Source organism: Sphaerodactylus townsendi, linkage group LG15 (assembly GCF_021028975.2).
Source record: "Sphaerodactylus townsendi isolate TG3544 linkage group LG15, MPM_Stown_v2.3, whole genome shotgun sequence".
NCBI classification, from domain to species: Eukaryota; Metazoa; Chordata; class Lepidosauria; order Squamata; family Sphaerodactylidae; genus Sphaerodactylus; species Sphaerodactylus townsendi.
The window spans coordinates 9,870,196-9,888,127 of record NC_059439.1 but is presented as its reverse complement, the minus strand read 5'-3'; the positions used below and the strand labels follow the sequence as shown (position 1 = coordinate 9,888,127).

At 43.1% G+C, this 17,932-nt stretch overlaps 1 protein-coding gene and 1 long non-coding RNA gene across 3 annotated transcripts in view; one reads left to right on the top strand and one right to left on the bottom strand.

Moving 5' to 3' along the window:
* LOC125445125 (junction plakoglobin) overlaps positions 1 to 6,345 on the bottom strand; it is a 90,908-nt gene extending 84,563 nt beyond the window's left edge. For both annotated transcript variants that reach the window (XM_048517988.1, XM_048517989.1), the window contains exon 1: positions 6,244 to 6,345. The gene's annotated coding sequence lies outside the window, so the exon portion shown is untranslated. The remainder of the gene's footprint in view (positions 1 to 6,243) is intronic.
* Positions 6,346 to 6,600: 255 nt separating this feature from the next.
* On the top strand, positions 6,601 to 17,472 carry LOC125445126. Its single transcript, XR_007246267.1, has 2 exons — positions 6,601 to 6,631; positions 17,336 to 17,472. It is a non-coding gene; the product is annotated as an uncharacterized LOC125445126 (long non-coding RNA).
* The last annotated feature ends 460 nt before the right edge of the window (positions 17,473 to 17,932 follow it).

The following is a 17,932-nucleotide window of genomic DNA, read 5'->3' as shown; positions in this document are numbered from 1 at the left end:
TGAAATAATGGAAAACAGTGTTATAAGGACCTTGTTTCCCACGAGGCAGAAAGCTGGTATGACTTGTTCCAAAAGAGACACACCTTGGGAAACAGTCTCTCTGATCACAACTGTAGGAATTCACCATTCATCCAGAGGGCTGGGTCACCTTGCTCATATTAAAAAAATAACCTATGACAGGGATGGCCAGACTTGCTTAATGGAAGAATAAACTTTGGCTGTTTGAGAGCCACAAGTCATGAACAAATATTACATACGTGTTATAAACCTTTTGTATGAATATTAAGAAATACACATACATAAGAATTCTTATTAATATTAAATGAAACTGCCAAAAATAAAAACAAAAGTGGTACCCAAAAAGGGCGAACAGATACTGCTAATGATTCTAAGACTCTAAATATATGGTCAAAAATAGAGGGACATAAATTAGAGATAGTTACTAGCTGTGCCTGTGCTAATAGAAATATGATGTGTCTCCATCTTAGATGTGAATCATCTAAAATCCAGCCAATATGTTGTCAAGGCTGGACAAATTACAGGGGCTACGGGCCTTGGGAACTTCCATCTCTGACACCTGCCCCCAGTTCCTTGCTGCCCATTCTGGCCTCCCTGCTCGGTGGCAAAATGTGGCAGTGCAGCCAGGGGAAGGACAAGCACAGAAGGAGAAAGGCCAGGAGAGGGGGAGCCTCCCCACTGACCAGCCTCCCCAGCCACAAGCCGCACATTATGTGGCCAAGAGCCACATGTGACTCACGAGCTGCAGTTTGGCCACCTTTGCCTTACCAGGTTTCATAATACCCTTCCCAAGAAACCTCACTAATGTGGTCTCCATTTCTAAAGGGATAGTTTCAATATTTTATTTTACTTCATTTATACCTGACTTTTCCCCAACAGAGATCCAAAGTGGCTTATAATATTCTCCCCTGCTCCATTTTATCCTTGCAACAACCCGGTGATGGAAGTGTGAGACTGGTCTAAGGTCAACCAGCAAGAAGTCAGCAAAGGCCAATCTGATCTTGAAGTTAACATTTCTGGCCCAATGGACCCCTGGGAATGGCACCATGCAACTCAGGGCTAGCATTTCTGGTCCAATATGCTTGTGGGCCCACAGCCAAACAACTTCTCTAGAACAAATAAAGCACCACTCTTAATCCACAGTTAACCACAATGTTTTAGCTTCCTTTTGGCAGCCTTCTGACAGACAGAGCCACCGGAACGATTGAGCTAATAAATTCTTTGAATGTAGAAGTGATGTTCTAACAACCACATCAAAAAGGCAGCTGTCGCCAACCTCGAAGGGATGGTTATATGTGATTGAAATGAAATAAACAGAAGGAAAGATAAAAGTTCTCCTGGGACACAATTACAAGGAAACAGCCCTGTAACTGAAAAGATACAGAGGCCACTCAGACCTAAAACACACCCAGATTTTCTAACAAAAGATCACTTTACTGGGCCGTTGTTTTTGCAAATCACATTTGGAACAAAAGCAAAAATTCAACACATTTTACCACCACCCTTAAATTTGCTTAACACCCCCATTTGTATACAGAAAAGAGGAGGTGGATCATTAAGAGGTCGGAAAAGGACTGCAAAGACCCCCCCCCCCCCGAAAACATGAGGGCTGAGAAATGTTGACAGCCTACAGCATCATCCTGGACCGTGTTCAAGCAAGCCCCCCAGTCTAAAGATACCAGTCAAAAACTGAGACAGAAGGGGATGGGGGGTGGGAGATGCCCCTCCCACAACTATTTCCACTGACCTTTCAGGCTCCACCCCTCCACCAAATTCTGAGATTCATTATTTTATAGTTAAGGAAGTTAATACACCAGCCACCGCCCTTTCACACATCTTTGGCCCGAACATCTGAAGAAAGGAGACGGTTTCACCTGCACCTGCAAATCCCCGAGCATTATTACAGTGATCGTCTCTCCAGATTGGGTCTCTTTCTTTTCCTGGCTCATCTTTACAAGCAAACTTCTCCTTTCCCAGGCAACTCCCATGCCTTATCCTTTCATCTATGCTGCCAACCTGATTAATTAAGCTAATCATTTGGCTAACGCAAATAGAAAAATCCTTCGCCTTGCCCTAAGTAGCGGCGAGGAAAAGAATCGTCAACTCACCTCTGAAGACAGCTAAACATTTTTAACATTTCTAAGGAGGCATAAGGGAAAATGGGGGCCAAACTAGAACATGTTGGGAGGGGGGGGGTTACGGAGGTGTTAGTGCATGCTGGCAGAGCATACAAGAAAGATTTACTTTAGCTCACTGATGAGGTATGCCAATGAAATGTGTAATCTCAAGAATCACCTTAGAGAGACACTCATCAACCCTGTGTTACAGAGCAAAACCTCAACTACAGGGTCCCAAGATCTAAATATTTCACTTGACTGAAGTGGCATGTTTCTGACTTCATGGTTATGAAAATATCCTACACGCACTCTTCCTGGAAAGGGTAGAAAATTTCAGACAAACCTCTGAAGAAATAGACAATTTCAGTTGAACTCTTATTTCACACACCTCTTTTACTGTTGCTGGCAATAATTTATAGAGCGCTTATGATGCACTAAGTGATCTATAGTTTTTTGGTCTGTCCTGACAATTCCATTGTCAGAAGCTTTGGGGCAGAGGCGAGATATACAAGCCCATGTCTCTCAAGTTCAGTATCCTTTTCACAAAGTTACTATCAGCTCTACCTTAACCTGAGCAATAAGGATTTTAAAATGGTTCACACAACCAAAATTCACGCATACGGTTAAATGGTATATAACTATGCACTAAAAAGGAACCTTGCACTCTAAGATGGGGAAAATGAAACAAGGTAGTCAGATGCAATGAAACTACTCCAAACTCACACCTCTTATATGTGTTTGTGTGAGCTGTCAAGTCACAGGTGACTTATGGTGACTCCATAGGATTTTCAAGGCAAGAGATGTTCGGAAGGGTATTTTGTCATTGCCTGCCTCTGTATGGACTGTGAAAGTTTGGATAGAACTGTGACTAGCCCAAGGTCACCCAAAAGGCTTCACGTGGAAGACCAGGGAAAATGAGCCCAGTTCTCCAGATCTGAGTCAGCTGTTCCTAACCACACCACCATAATTTGACTGGGCTTTATTCTTCCAGCCTTAGAATGTAAGATTCCTTTTTAGATCATAATTATACACTCCCACTCAACTACAAGAAGCACCTAACTTTTCTAACATGAATCATAGAGTGCAGCTGTTTGTTCAAGGTCACAGAGAAGTTCCATAGCAGAGCCGCCAAGATTAGATCCTGGCTTCAAATGCCCACTTCCTCCCTTGTGGTTTACATATGAACAAATAGTATAACCCACTATACAATCCAAAGTAAAGAATTGTTGGAGGTAGTAAGCTGGGCAAAAAGGAAGTGGAAGAGACAGAACAGAATACACAGGCAAGCAGACAGTCAGCGGCTTCTCGGCTTCCAATTTCCTTCACCAACACACCGCCCGCTTCTTGTGAAAGGCACCAAGATTCCCATATGACTCATTCAGCACACAGACAAAGCGCCAAAGTGCCTGGCGTTCTGGCTCTTTTAGAAGAGTAATAATAGAGCTGCGTCACAGGATGAACATGTCAAGACACTTATGCTCGAAGCAACAGCACCAGGAACAGGCTCATCGAGAGATCTACCCTTCTATCAGCAAACTACTTAAAAATAAATAAATAAAGAGGAGTGGCAAAGAATGGGTTAGCAGAAGGAGATAACAGGTTTGTGCAAGACTATACTCCCTCTGGTAACCAATAGCAATTCTGAAGCTCCCAAGGAGTCCACTGCTATCTCTGCAAACTTGCTTTTAAACAAAAAAACCCCAATAATTAAATACCTGCAGAACACAGATTACCAGCCCCAGGCCTCCAGGCAACACTGAGAATTCCAAGGAGTAGTTAATGAAGATTTGCTAGCCTAGTTGAGCTTTTCACATAATTGGGCAACTGAGTAGAACCCAAGCTGCAATTACTAATTAAATATGAACATCCTTTCCCAACACCTTACAGCAGGTACCTTTACATGGGAAGTGTGGAATCGCATATACTAAACACAGTTTTTCCAAAGTAAGAATCCCAGTTTTCCACCCAACCCTGTTTTCCCCTTTAAAAGCAGTCCTCTTTAGCTTTGTTGCAAAGCAATTGGCAGTACTTTGTAAAGAGTTTGACATTCCGCCACTTAGCATGGTGATGATATCCATATTAATGCAGAAACATTTGTTGCTCTGCAATTAACCATTCTGATTAGACCACAATTATACAGACTATAAAAGGCCTACTGAAAAACATGTATTTTTGGCAACAAAATTACTTCCTGGAAGTCACTACGAGTCAACTGCTAGGGTCACCATAATAACGAAAGGTTTTATACTGTATTTCTCTAATACTTTATAAAAGTTAAAAGGTGTAATACTTTAAACCTTCAGTTGAAGAGCATTTCTGTACACAATTATACATGCAGTATATGCATTAACTGAAAGAACAACCCGTTCTTATTGTGCAGTTTTTTTGGGCACAAATCAAGAGCATTTTCACCAGATTTCTCCAAACATTCCCAGAGCTTACGCAAATGGAAAAGCAGAACTCCCAAATGCATCTGAGACTCCATCATGTGTGCTTGATTGCCAGAGTTTCAGAAAAAGATCACAGAAAGAGAAAAGGACATTTCCTTCCACCCTCCAAATTGTGTACAAAGCTGCTTCTTGATTTAATAGGAGACTTATTTAAAATGGCTGAAGAAATTTGCTTTGGGGAGAAGACCCATGAAGGGCGTGTCTGGGAGAGAAAAGTTGGATTATGAAACAGGAGTGTCAAAAGCGCGACACAGGAACAAAACTAAATTCCACAGCCTTTAGTATGGAGTGACCTAATGGTTTTACAGCCTCTCCTGTTTACAGAGGCACGTTATTAACCACACAACCAGCTTTTAGCTGACACACACTTTTCCAACACAGACACAAAGGGGAAAACACACACAAACACCACCACCCCCCACTCAGGGAAGACTGCATTATTCAATTGTCCCGACTAACTGAACCTTACCTTTTAGACCTGGCTTCATAAAACCACAAGCTTGTAAATTCCAAGATTAAATAAAGACGACCACCACCGTCCCCCACAGAATTCACAGATATATCACAAACACTGCTTTGCTCATTTCGGATAAACCAGAATCTCTCCCTCAAACTAGATTTTGCTCCCACGACACTGCAAATACCCCAAATTATTCTGTCGTCACAACGTACGACCCCAGGGAACATCTTCCGAATGGAAACCACAAACAAAAGGAGTGTTCTCAGAATGCATGATGCATAAACACACACCGCAAGGTAGGTTTGCCCACCCCACCCCTCCCATCACTTGCAACTTGGTCTGGATACCCTGGATACCCCACCATCACCCACACACTGATTACTGCCTTCTCTTTCCCCATAAGTAAATTTCCTTAGCTCAGAGTTTGCAACGGGCTCACCCATTCCTATCTTGTCCACACAATGTCCCCACCCAAAACTTTAGTGACAGCCAAGCATCCCCACTCACCCCACGGACATCACCATACAAAACCGGGTCCAGTTCCAGGGGCGCTCTTGCTGAACCCAACCTCAGACGCTCTCTTTATAAACCACCTGACATTTCCCTGGCTCTACAAAAGATTCACTGCTGCTGTAGCAAAGCTCCTTACCACCCCTCTGCACCCACACTCCCCAAAGGACCCTCACTTCTGACAACCCAACCATGCCCTTCCACCCTCTCATCACCCCTATTAGGATGCACTGCTCCTCCCACCCCAATCCTCTCCAAGTCAGGGTCTACCATTCTTACAAGCCTCACCCTACACAGTCTCCCAGAGGACAACCTGCTGGATCTCCTTGACCTCCCTCCCCACCTCTGACCAGACACTGCAAATCATCCCTGGTCCTACCTACAGCTCCTCTTTCCCCCATCTGCAGAGAGTCTCTCTTCCCACCCCTCGTAGCTCCTTAAAGGAACTACACAGGTAACCCCAATGGGCTTATGGGGAAGTTCTAATGAGTGGGCTGCCTAATCTTCCCCTCCAAAGTCAACAGACCCCATGCAGGATCCCCCTACCCAATTCATTTCCTACTACTACTAAGGGGGTCCTTCTAGCAACCCCCTCAACCTGACCCGAAACGGCGTTCACACGAACATCCACGAGCAAGAACCTCGTGGGGCCGCCCTCCTTTCCACAGACTCCCACCCAGGCACCCACCTGCCCGGCCCGGTCGCCACCGCCCTTCCTCGCCTTCGGCTCCACTCCGCACGACTCGCTCCAGCGAACAATGGGGGTGAAAAGAGACCTTTCCTGAGCCCAACCCCGGTCCCCATGGACACAGGCCACGCCCCCTCGCGCTCTCATTGGCCGCGCCGTTCCTAGAAGGGAAGAGCCGCCGCTTCGCCGGCACGCCCAGCTCTGCCCCGCCCGTTTCCAGTGTTTACAGACCGGGCTTCCTGATTGGAGGGAGAAGGGTAGGTGGGGCGGTGGAGGGAGAAGGGCGGGGTTTCTGTGGAGAGTGGGTGTGGAGTGATGGGGCGGGGCTAAATACGAAGTGGGTGTGACTTAAGGAGAAGAATGTAGAGGGGAAGAGACTTCGTGAGGGGTGAGAAGAAATGGGGATAGGGGATTTGTGGAGAAATTATGGCGGGAAAATCTATGGAGCAGGGAAGGGAAGGAGACTTGTGGGCAAGGATGATAAAGAGAAGTTTGGGGAGGGGAAGAGAATTTGTGAGGTGAGTTTTTATAAGGAGAAGTAGAGAAGGGAAAGAGAATTTGTGGAGGCAGTTGGGGGGAAGTTATGGCTGGAAAAGCTATGGATCAGTGGAAGGATAATTTTGTGGGCAGAGCGACGCAATTTTTGGAGACCGTTAAGGGGAATTATGGCGGGAGAAAGTAAAGAATAGGATGGAAGGTCAGGAGATCAGGGGGAAGAGAATTTTGTTAGGGAAACTGATTAAGATAAATTGGGGGCAGGAAAGAAATGGTGAGGGCGAATAAGTGGAGGGTTTGAAGAGTGGGGTTATGAGGCAAAATGTAAAGGAGAAAAAAGTTGGTCAGGAGAAAACTTGGAGTTGGGCAGAGTGTGGAGAGGAAGGAATAAAAATTTGAGATGAAAAGCAAATGGGGGAATTTAAGGGTAGAGGAGTTCTGGAGCGTGGACTGGGAAGCAAAGTTTTGAGGCACCTTTATGTTCAAGAAGAAAGGAAGGTAAGAAAGAGTTGGGATTGGGCTGAGTGATGGGTTTTTGGAGAGAGAATTTCTTGAGAGGGGATATTCAGTGAGGGAGAGAAAATTCCCTCAGATTGTCTCCTTGTTACCTATGTTTAAAATACTCCTATTCTCCCCCCCCCCCCGTTTGTAAAAGAAATTCTGAAGGGAAAGGAGAATTTGAGACATACAACAGGATTTGTGTTCATAGTGGATTTTTGTAGGAAAATTATTGGGGAGCAGCAATTTGGAAAGAGGTGCTTTGAACTATATTATGGAGAGGCCACTATGCATATTTGTTATTTTCTGATTTTATAGTTTTAAAGGTAAAGGTGCAAGCACTCATTACTGACCCATGGGGTGATATCACATCAAAACGCTTTCTAGGCATACTATGTTTGCTGGATGATTTGCCATTGATACATTATCAGCGGTAAACAGACACAATCTGGACCAGTTTGATTTTATAGCAGTTAATGCCAGAACTGATAGGTTCTGGGCTGTGTAGCATAATGTTCCCCCATGCACCACAACAACTACTAATAGCTACTGTAGTGTTGATCATGCATTCCTACTTGACCAGAGATACTAACGCTAGTGGTATAACATCTTCGAACATCTTTTGCTTTCTTCCACTGCTGCAGAATACTAACTGAGAGAGAGGGAACTGCAACGAAGTGTGACAAAGACAAAATTGAAAAAAAAGATTGGCTTTTCTACATCAGATTCAAAAGCTAGGGGGTAGATTGTGAAAGACAGTTCCCTTACAGTGGAAGTTGATGGAAGACTTCCCATTAGAAAGCAATGAGGAAAAATGGTGCCTGACCTGAGGGCAAAAGGAAGTACATGTTCGAATAGCATCCTGAAGAACAACAACTTGCTGCCTTCTAGTAGCAAAACTGATTAATGTATTCCTAGCTACTAATATCATCTTTATTGTGGGCAAATATTGCCTCTTGCCATCTGAGATTTCTTCTTTAGTTACAATTTGTTTGGCTACTGGTACACATATAACATCATGGGTTTCAAATGTCTATAGAATAGCGGCTATTTTAGTTCTTTGAAGTATTTGGAAAGGTGAATTGAAAATCAGACTTTTCTGGTGCATAAAAGTAATTGTAAAGTTTAGTTGAACAACACCAAGCAAATAATAAGGAAAAATATAACAATGGATACTAGCACTTTATCATTGGGTCACGCTGGTATTTCCACATACTTTTCTACTAGTGAGTATTAAACCTAATGTATTATTTACCTGAACAAACTTTTAAAATACCTCATGCCATATTTTTTATTGTGCCACTTTCATTTCAAAAAGAACAACCCTCAGAAAAATACATCTCCTTTCTACCAAAGCTTCTGTAGAGGTGATAGTCTTATCCTAAGTGGGTATACTCGGGGGGGTGGGGATCACATTTCTTTTCTGCGGGGGCTTTCTCTCAGGAAAGTGTTTTTTTAGGATTGTATCCTTGAATATACAATAAATCCATCTAAACAAACAAATGATAAAAATGTATATGCTGACAGATCAGACTTGTTTTTTTCCTTGTCAGAATACTCAAGGATCTGAAGCACTGAACAAGCTGTGGATTGTGGGTAGTCTCATTTTGAATCTGTAATCCTTTCTTCCTTGAAATACAGAATTCAAGATTTCCTCTAAATAGAAAGCCAATATGCTTTGGAACAATGTACGAGATTTTTTAAAAATTCTCTTGGCATGCCATTTTTTCCCCAGAGAAGACTAATCTGATAATGCCCCCTTAGCTGAGAGAAATGTTATTTCATTATAATTAGTAATCATGTTAGGCAGAAAGTCCTATCAGAAGAACAAAGTATTCATTTTCTTACAATGACATGGTTATTTATTCATGCTTCTCCCTATCACTGTGGACCTTTGTCCCTATCCATGGGTGTTTGTCTTAAATGATGCCAGCGCGATGGTAAAATTAATAACAGAGTTACTCATAATTTGGCAGTATGATAATTAAATATATACATATTATTTATAATTAAATAGACAGTCCAAAAGTCTTTTGACAAGATGTGTCACTAAAGGCTCATGAATAAGCTTAGCAGTAATCAGATAAGAGGACAGGTCCTTTTATAGGAAAAAAAGCCTGGTTTAAAAACACAAATAATGGACAGTTTTCACAAAAGAGGGAAGTGAGCTACGTGGGATCGGTATTGCAGCCACTTTTCGGTGTTTTGGAATTGGGACTGAGCTGTGTGGTGGCCAAGTTTGCAGATTTTACCAAATTATACAAGATAGCAAAAACCATGGATTGTGAATAGCTGTGATTGTGAGAGGATCTGTCCAAATTTGGTGACTGGGCAACAGTGTGACAAAAGAATATTGAAGAGCAAAAATCATAACTTCACATAAATGCTGATGGGTTCTGAACTGTCTAAGACAGAAATCCCTAGCATGATGCCTGTGGGTGCCATGGGGCCTGCAATGCCTTTCTTAGGACCCACCAAGTGTTTAAGAAAACGGGTGGTAGTTTTAGCCAGTGTGACTTTTGATTGACCTTTGAAGATCTGATTGGCCGTGCAGGTAAAAATAACATTTGCTTCAGTGCTGCTACCACAGTATTTGTTTTATTCTCTCTCACCCTATTCTCTCTCACCCTGCTGTATTTTTACAGTTGCCCCTCTTCTCCCCTGCAATTGGGCTTCCACTCTCTGTGTGCCTTCTTCATCTCCTGCAGTAGGCTCTGCTTCCTGTGGTGGACCTTGGTGGTCGTACCCATCATTTCCTGTCAGAATTCCAAAGGTATTAACAGGCTCAGAAAGGCAGACCCCTGATCTAAAACTTTTGAGGTACAACCTTTCCTCAAGCAAACTTCTCAAGGAACCTTTATTGGCATAGTAATAATACAATGTTGTGTATCTAGGGTTCATTCAACTGAATAAGAAAAGAAAAAACTGGCATAAGAATATAAAATGAATTTTTATACATTAAAAAGAGGAGAAAAAAGGGGAAGGAAGGTATTGTTCAAATTTTGCTCCTGGAACTCTGGCTTATGTACAAGTCAAGAAATCTGGCAACCGCATCATTTACATCGCTGCTGGGATTGTCTAATAAAAAGATAATATTTTGTAAATTAGATATGTGCAGTTTTTTAATCAGCAGGGCTGATAAATATTTGGTTCTATGAATGGCGTAAAGGGGGCAGTAGTGTAGGATATGGTCTGCGGAGTCTACACAATTTCTATTACACATACATAGCCTTTGATGATAGGGAGTTTTGGTGAATCTCCCTGTTAATACAGCCGATGGAAGAGCATTGCAGCGGGCCAGCATCATTGCTCTTTGTATCTGGGCACAATTACTTGATGGTTTTGGGGGCCCCTATTTCCACTATAAGGAATGCCCAGGGCAAGAGGAGAGCAAGACCTGGAGGCCTTTTCAGTTAGGGTTTGATGTTCCTGATCAAGCAACCTCCTATTCAGTAATTGAAAAATCTCTCTGGATGGGAGCATGGCCAAAGAGTCCAAGGAGTAACTAACTTAATGGTTTTAGATTCGATAGTACCCCACCCTGCAGAGTAACAGAGAGTCTGCAGGGCTTTGTACATCAGAGAGGTGGCATCACAGTTGAAACAAAGGTGCAGCCAATATTTGAACGTGACAAGGACTTTTGAGGTTATAGCAGATAGCTCAATGAAACCATCGACCCAGTGTTCAAGTGCAGAGAAGAAGACAAACACTGTGTTGAGAATTATTAGGACAGATTGTACAAATATTGTAATGCAGCAGACCCTATGAAAATAAGTGTGGTATAGCAGTTAGAACCTCAGAACAGGGCCTGGGAGGCCCAGGGTAATACCACCAGTCTGCCACTGAAACTCATTTGGTGATGTTGGGCTGGACACATACTGCCTTCCTCACAAGTTTATTGAGAGGATAAAAAGGAGAAGAGGAGAATAATGTAAACTGCTTTGGCCTCTACAGTGGGGAAAAGTAGGGCATAATTGAAGTAAATACATGTAGTTGAAGATGGCAGGTGGATAAAAGGTAGGATGGCGAATGGCTAAGGTTGGCAGTTCTGGGTGGGTAACGACCTGGAGATTTTGGGGATGGGTGAGAAGGGTGGAGTTTGGGAAGGGACTTCAATGGGGTATAATGCCATACAGTTCACCTTCCAAAGTGGTCACTTTCTCCAGGTGAGCTGATCTTTGTCACCTGGAGATCAGATGTGATAGTGGGTGATATCCAGCCACAACGTGAAGGCTAACAACCCTATAAATGGCTAAAGAGAGAATGAGACTGAGAATATGGGGTAGCCAGGAGAAGAGATGGGGACGATCCAAGACTTCTTTTTCTGATAAAACAACTGCACACCCAAAACTCATGCCAGGTAAAAGACCACAGGGTATTTTTGTCAAACCCGGTCCAGGTAAAAAAGGGAGTCAAACAAGGCTGTGTACTAGCACCCTTATTATTTAACATCTTCTTACATGACCTCCCCATAGCCCTGGCCCGAGTGGATGGGCACAGCCCTAAGATTGGCCCAAAGCATGTCCTTCTCTTGTTATTTGCGGACGATGCAGCCCTATTATCCCTTTCCCGTGTTGGTCTAACAAGACTCCTGCATGGATTCATTGACTTTTGTGAGACAAAATGATGCTTGCAGGTGAATTATGACAAAACTAAGATCCTGGTTTTTTTTTGGAAAAAGCAGTTTAAAAACAAGATCTGGAAGATAAAGAAGGACACTACATTGAGCAAGAGTGAAAAATCTTCAAATATCTAGGACTCTGGTTTAGCTTAACAACTTGTGCGTTGATTCCACTTTCATCGAAAAAAATATATATTGGCTCGGACCCAGTCAAACGCAAATGCTACCAGGGAGGTTCTATCATCTCTATGCCAGGCAATCAATATAATTCCCCCCAGCTCTGCAAAGTTTTCAGCAAGGATGCAGAGCACAACTGCTTTATGGAGCTCATATTTGGATTTAACACCCAGCAACAAATTTTACCATCAGATCATTCCACTCTAAATTTCTGCATAGATTACGTGGCGTGCCAAACTGCGTCCCGTATGCAGTTCTATGCCTAGAATCTGGCGAATACTCTATAGAGGGCCACTCATCTGGTTAAAACATCATAATAAATCTTTTGCCTTGCCATATTCATTATCAAAGCTCCGACAACTCACTGACGCAACTCACCTTGTGAGAACTCCATCACTTTCTAAATGGTGCACGCATCAGTTATGTAACAAAGATTGGGGAATTGGGCTGCAAGCCATAGTGACCCTCTGAACATATACTAACCGCGCTTACTGGAGACATTTGCCACCTCATCAAAGAGCGGCTACTAGCAACGTGGATTATCAATAACTGCAGAGCTTGGCCAACAAAGTCCCACCGTTAGCTGGCCAATGAACGTGGCAATTCCATTTGTGCAGGAAACCCAGCCTACTATGATTGCAGCGCTTACCAACCCTATATATAGGCCGGAAGCCTACATGCTGGCTAGATTTAACATTATGCCATCCTCGCTCCATAGAGGAAGACTTCCAAGGGTCTACCAAACCCGATAAGAGGCTTTGCCCCTGCAGTCCAGGGCAGTTGGATTCCATTGCGCACATTCTCCTCCACTGCCCACTTTACCAGAATCCAAGATTCAGCTTATTACAAATCATTGACTCTATGAAAACCCTTACAGAGCTTGATAAAGTAAATATGCTCTTAAACTGTAATGACCTTGACTGTTGTCTCGCAGTGGCAAAGTTTCTGGCTGAGGTTTGCGAACTGAACTTATGATCCAGTGTGAAGTTTTATCTAGTAATTTTAATTGTATTTATTTTGTATGTTCTGTATGCCAATAAAGGTAAACAAAAAAAAAAGAAGAGATGGGGAAATAATGTGGGAAGGGAGACAGAGCAAGGTGATGCACCCCACTCTACAAGTCCTTGAGGTTTCCCAACTATGCAAATGGCCTTGGCCCAGCTGCCAAGACCACACAATGAAGCCATGATTTTCATAGGTAGAGGCTGTGGTTGGGAACTGGAGACAGAGGCGGATAAAGGTCATTTGGGGATTGGCTGAGAAGGAGAAAAGGAAAAGAATGGGAAGGGATTTCAGGGAAAGGAAAGAAATAGTGAGAGAGGTGGAAATTAGATGCTCAGCAAGTCCTTGCAGGATCCTACTTGTATTTATCTATACTTAGTTCCCAAATTGCTTGCAGAAGACAGAATTCATTCTTCAGTCCTGTGAATGCCTTTAAATTGAGTTTGAAAGGAAAATGTGCATGCTCTTGGTTACTTTTATCAGTTAATATTCAGATTTATTAATATTCCTATAGCCCTTAAAAACTATAGCCACCAAAATTGAGAATATTAAACATTGCAATAATATTTACTTAGATTTATTCAACAACAGGGTTAACATACACAATTGAAAAAGATACATTTTGAACAGTCCTATAGAGTGGTGGGGAGATTTTTGCACATTTGAAGCCTCCCCACACCCCTTTAGGAGCAGTGGGATATGGTGACATGGCTGCAGCGTCGTGGCCAAGCGCCTGGCTCGTGAATGGGGCTACCCAAAAGCTAAGTCAAGCTATAAGAATTTCTTGAGAGCTGTTTTCCTCAAACACGTTAATGAAACAATCCTATAAACTCTGTTAAAATAACCCTACTATACAAGGATCAGCTGTGATATAAACACATTTTCATGGAATTATTCTTATTACCTTGTTTAATTACAATTATCTAACAAAAATCTCTTTTTACTTTAGATTTTAGCCTATATGGTTGGTTTCATGCCTTCAGAATAAAACAAATAAGTTTGATTTTAAGAAAAGCAATGTGAAAAAGAAAGAGCACTTGTGATATTTTTACATGTATCTTAGAATTTAATATATCATTATGACAACAATTCCACATGTTTACACATCTGCTTTAGAAAATATGTATGTTCTGTTTAATATATCAGGACAAAGGATCTATATGCCAGTTTTCAAATCATATAGAACTCTGTATCATCCAGAGTATTGTATTTTATTTACTTACAGCTAACAGAACCAGATTACATCTTTCCACGAATCTCTCCTCTGGGACAAACATGAGCAGTTTAATTTGAGTCATAGCTGTAGAGAGCTCCAAAGCATGTATTTTTTTCCAGGGGAATCAATCTCTGTAGTGTGGAGATGAGCTGTGATTCTGGGGGATCTCCAGGTCCCACCTTAGGATGGTGTTCCTAGTAACAAACATCTTTAAACAGGTGCAGTGTAAGTTTCCCTAGCATTGTATAAAGCAGGGGCATACCGCCAACAGGGACAGGGGGCAAATGACCCCGGACACAATGGTGGGGGGTGCAAAATCACTCCCACCCCCCTCCTCCCACGTGCCAACCCAGCTCAGAAGAGCTGGGTCGGTGTGGGGGAGGTGCCTAAAGACAGACCCAGCCTTCAGCCACGCGCCCGTTCAAGCCGCCTCCTTCCCTCCCCAGGTCCTCAGGGGTGGGGGCAGCTCAGATGGGCACCACAGTGGCAGGCTGGCTCCTGGGATGCCTGCTGTGGTGCCCTGCCCCCCCCCCAGCTCCCTGCAGGCCGGCTTCTGCCCTCCCCAGGAGCCGGCCTGCCACTCTGGTACCTGTCCGAGCAGCCCCCAAGCACAGGGAGAGGGCCGTCCAGAGCAGGTGTTGTACCCAGGCGCCATTTCCTCCCAATGCACCTCTGGTATAAAGCACAGCTAATCCACATACATGTGTAATCAATCAACTGCCCATTATGCACAGAGAGTTTACAGCAACCAGAAGTAGTGCAGCCTTTGTTTCATGGTATGTTTGCCCTGTTTCTCCACGCTACTTCCCCTGTCTGCAGTGGGGCAAGCATTACCCTTTACTCTGGTGTTCAGCATATTTTGTTGTGGGGCTGAGTAGCATCCTATTCATTGGATTGGTCGCTCCACATTGTTCAGTTCAGCCCAACCACATTTGTGTTTCCATTGGATGTCCAATGGCTATAATAATTTAAATATCTTACACACTGCACAATGCAATTTATATTGTTTAGAGATTTCAGGGGCTAGTGCTCGTTTCACAAAGGTGTGTGGGGTGGGGGCTGCCATGCAAGTTCTTATTCAACCACAGCTGGGGAGATCCCCTTGCAATCATGTTCATACTTGTTTGGTGGGAGGGGGAGGGGGGAAAACAAAAATCTGGTTTGAAAATGCACTAAAAAGCATCATTTTTACAATTATTATCTTTCTGTGTTGATATATCAATATTGCAATATAATAAATAATAAATGTTGAAATAATAAATTCCTTGCCCACCTACTGGTGGAAGGAAGCGGGGCAGTAATGGCAGCGCATGGACCACCTGAAACAACGTTATCTGCCTTTTGGAATGCTCTCCCAGTTCCCAGTCATCACTTTCCCATGCCGTTACCCATAAACTGCTCTGTGTCTCATTTTTCCCAGCACATAGAAGTCAGCAGGAGGAGGGGGAATCAGGGCCAGTAAACAGGCAGCGGAAAAGTGATCTGGCAGAATGAGGAGGAAGAAGAAAGGACTCCGTTACAACAGGAAGGGAGGAGGCATGTACGGCAGTGGGAGGGGTGGAGCTAGAAAGGCTGGCAGTAGGCACAGGAAAGGTGTTGGAGCAAAGCTGTGCTCACGAGCAAATCTCCCCACACTCTGGCAGTAAAGAAAATTAAAGCTGTGCTTAAAGTGGTGTTGTGTGGCGTGAGGAGAAATCTGTATAAGAAATCTTACCCCGATGGACATTTGCCCCTGCAGAGCAGCAGACATCTTATGCATAATTGGCTGAAAAGATGTGCAGGACAGAAGATGCTAGATCTTCAGTTCTGTTCAAAATGTTTTTAAAAATATAAACCCTCCAAAAACCTGACACAAAAGAGGTTTGAAAAAGGTGAGCAGGGAAAATATGGATTGCCAATGGCAACATTTGAATCCTCCATTAAAATGGAGTGCTGCTTTAGACCAAATGGCTCGTCTGTGTTTTCATTTAGTTCAATGGGACCAAATTATTTTAAACCCAAGTATTTGGCAGAGTTGTGTGAACTCCGTTCACAAAATAAGGATTTACAAAACTGCAGTTCTCACAGCATCCTCCCCATATTTGTATGTATACTCTTTTCTATCCAATGATGCCAGTAGAATTGTACATTAACCCACCATTTCCTGGACTTTCTTTGTTCTAGAATGCTCCGCTTGGGTTCTAGTGCCTACCTAGTTCTGTTCCCAAGACACTAGTTCCCAAGCGGAGCATTCTAGAACAAAGAAGGTCCAGGACATGGTGGATTAATATACAATTCTATCATCATCTTTCAGTGGAAAAGAGTATAGTTACTGCTTAATAAATGGAATAACCACCAAAAATAGGAGGCTAGCACATTTCTTTGTCTGGCATTATATCCCCTAACCAGGGGCGGTGGAGAAAATGTATCTTTCCCCACCCCCAACCCCTTACGTTAGGCATCGGCCAAATAATGACATTATTTGCCAATGCACTTAGCGGCTGGTGCCTAGACAGCCTCTGGGAGCCGGGCTCTAATTATAACTGCATTTTCTAACAGGCTTCAGTTCATATCCCCATTAAAAATATCAGTGCACAGCAGCATTTGTGGGATGCAAGGCCTGTCTGCCCTTCCCTCTGCTGAGTTCAATGGAAGCTCCTAATCCACGGTGGGGAATAGGCTGCCGCAGGTCTACATCTAAGGCCTTTGAAGATAAAGAGGCTCGGATGGGGTCAGATCATCTTGGCAGAATGCTTTATGAGCCAGAGGAGCTATGGAAATGCTGCCTTGGTGAGAATGAGCCAGCCTGTCTCGCTTTTGTGCTCTGGGTCCAAATAATCACGTAGCTTGGGGTCAAGGAGGAAGTGCTGCCCCATTTTGAACTAGCCTCGGAAGCCTGATTGTTTTGGGGCCTTTTTTGTGCATCCCTCCCTCTCATTTGAAAAAAAAGAAAAGAAATGTTTCGGGGTGTTATTGTGAATCCTCCTGGACCGTCTCCGCTGTCCTATCCCAGTTTGTAAAATCGGTAACTTTCTTGCTTCTTGTTGAATATGCCTCATTTTTAAATACCTCCTTAAAGTATTTAAAGTGTTTCCTTGTTGCAGATCCCAATACCTGCAGTTTAAAATAAGGATCGGAGTTCCTTTTAATGAAGATCACGCAAGGTCAAAACACCATGAAGTAATGAGAATGAAGGGTTTTCAAGTGCTTTTCCTAACAATAAAGACCGCTGCTAAACCTGTATAATGAATCTAGTGTAATTTGTGTTAAATATTTATAATGAATCTGGTATAATTTTGCCATTTTGTGACCTTCGATGGTTTCTTCAACCCACTTGCAAAGACCTATGGCCATTTAAGCAAACACATTGACTGTCCTGCCTTTTTAAAGCAGTGCTGTTTACTAACTGAACAGGCATGTTTTGAAGTAAGGGATAGGCAGTAGCAGTTCCGCACTCTTTTCTTAAAAATAGTTGTTTCTGCCTATTACTGCAAACCATCCATAGCCCCTAAGAAACAAAGACACCTTCCTACATAGTGATACACAGTGGATTTAAGAATGCTTAACTATGCATTATTTATTTTTTGCAGGAGATGGGTCTAGCATTTGGCTGGATTCTAGATGAGTATTTCTGGGTTATGGGTGCTTCAGTTTTCAAAAGGAAGCATTCCTGCTACCTCTTGATTGGGACTCATCAGCAA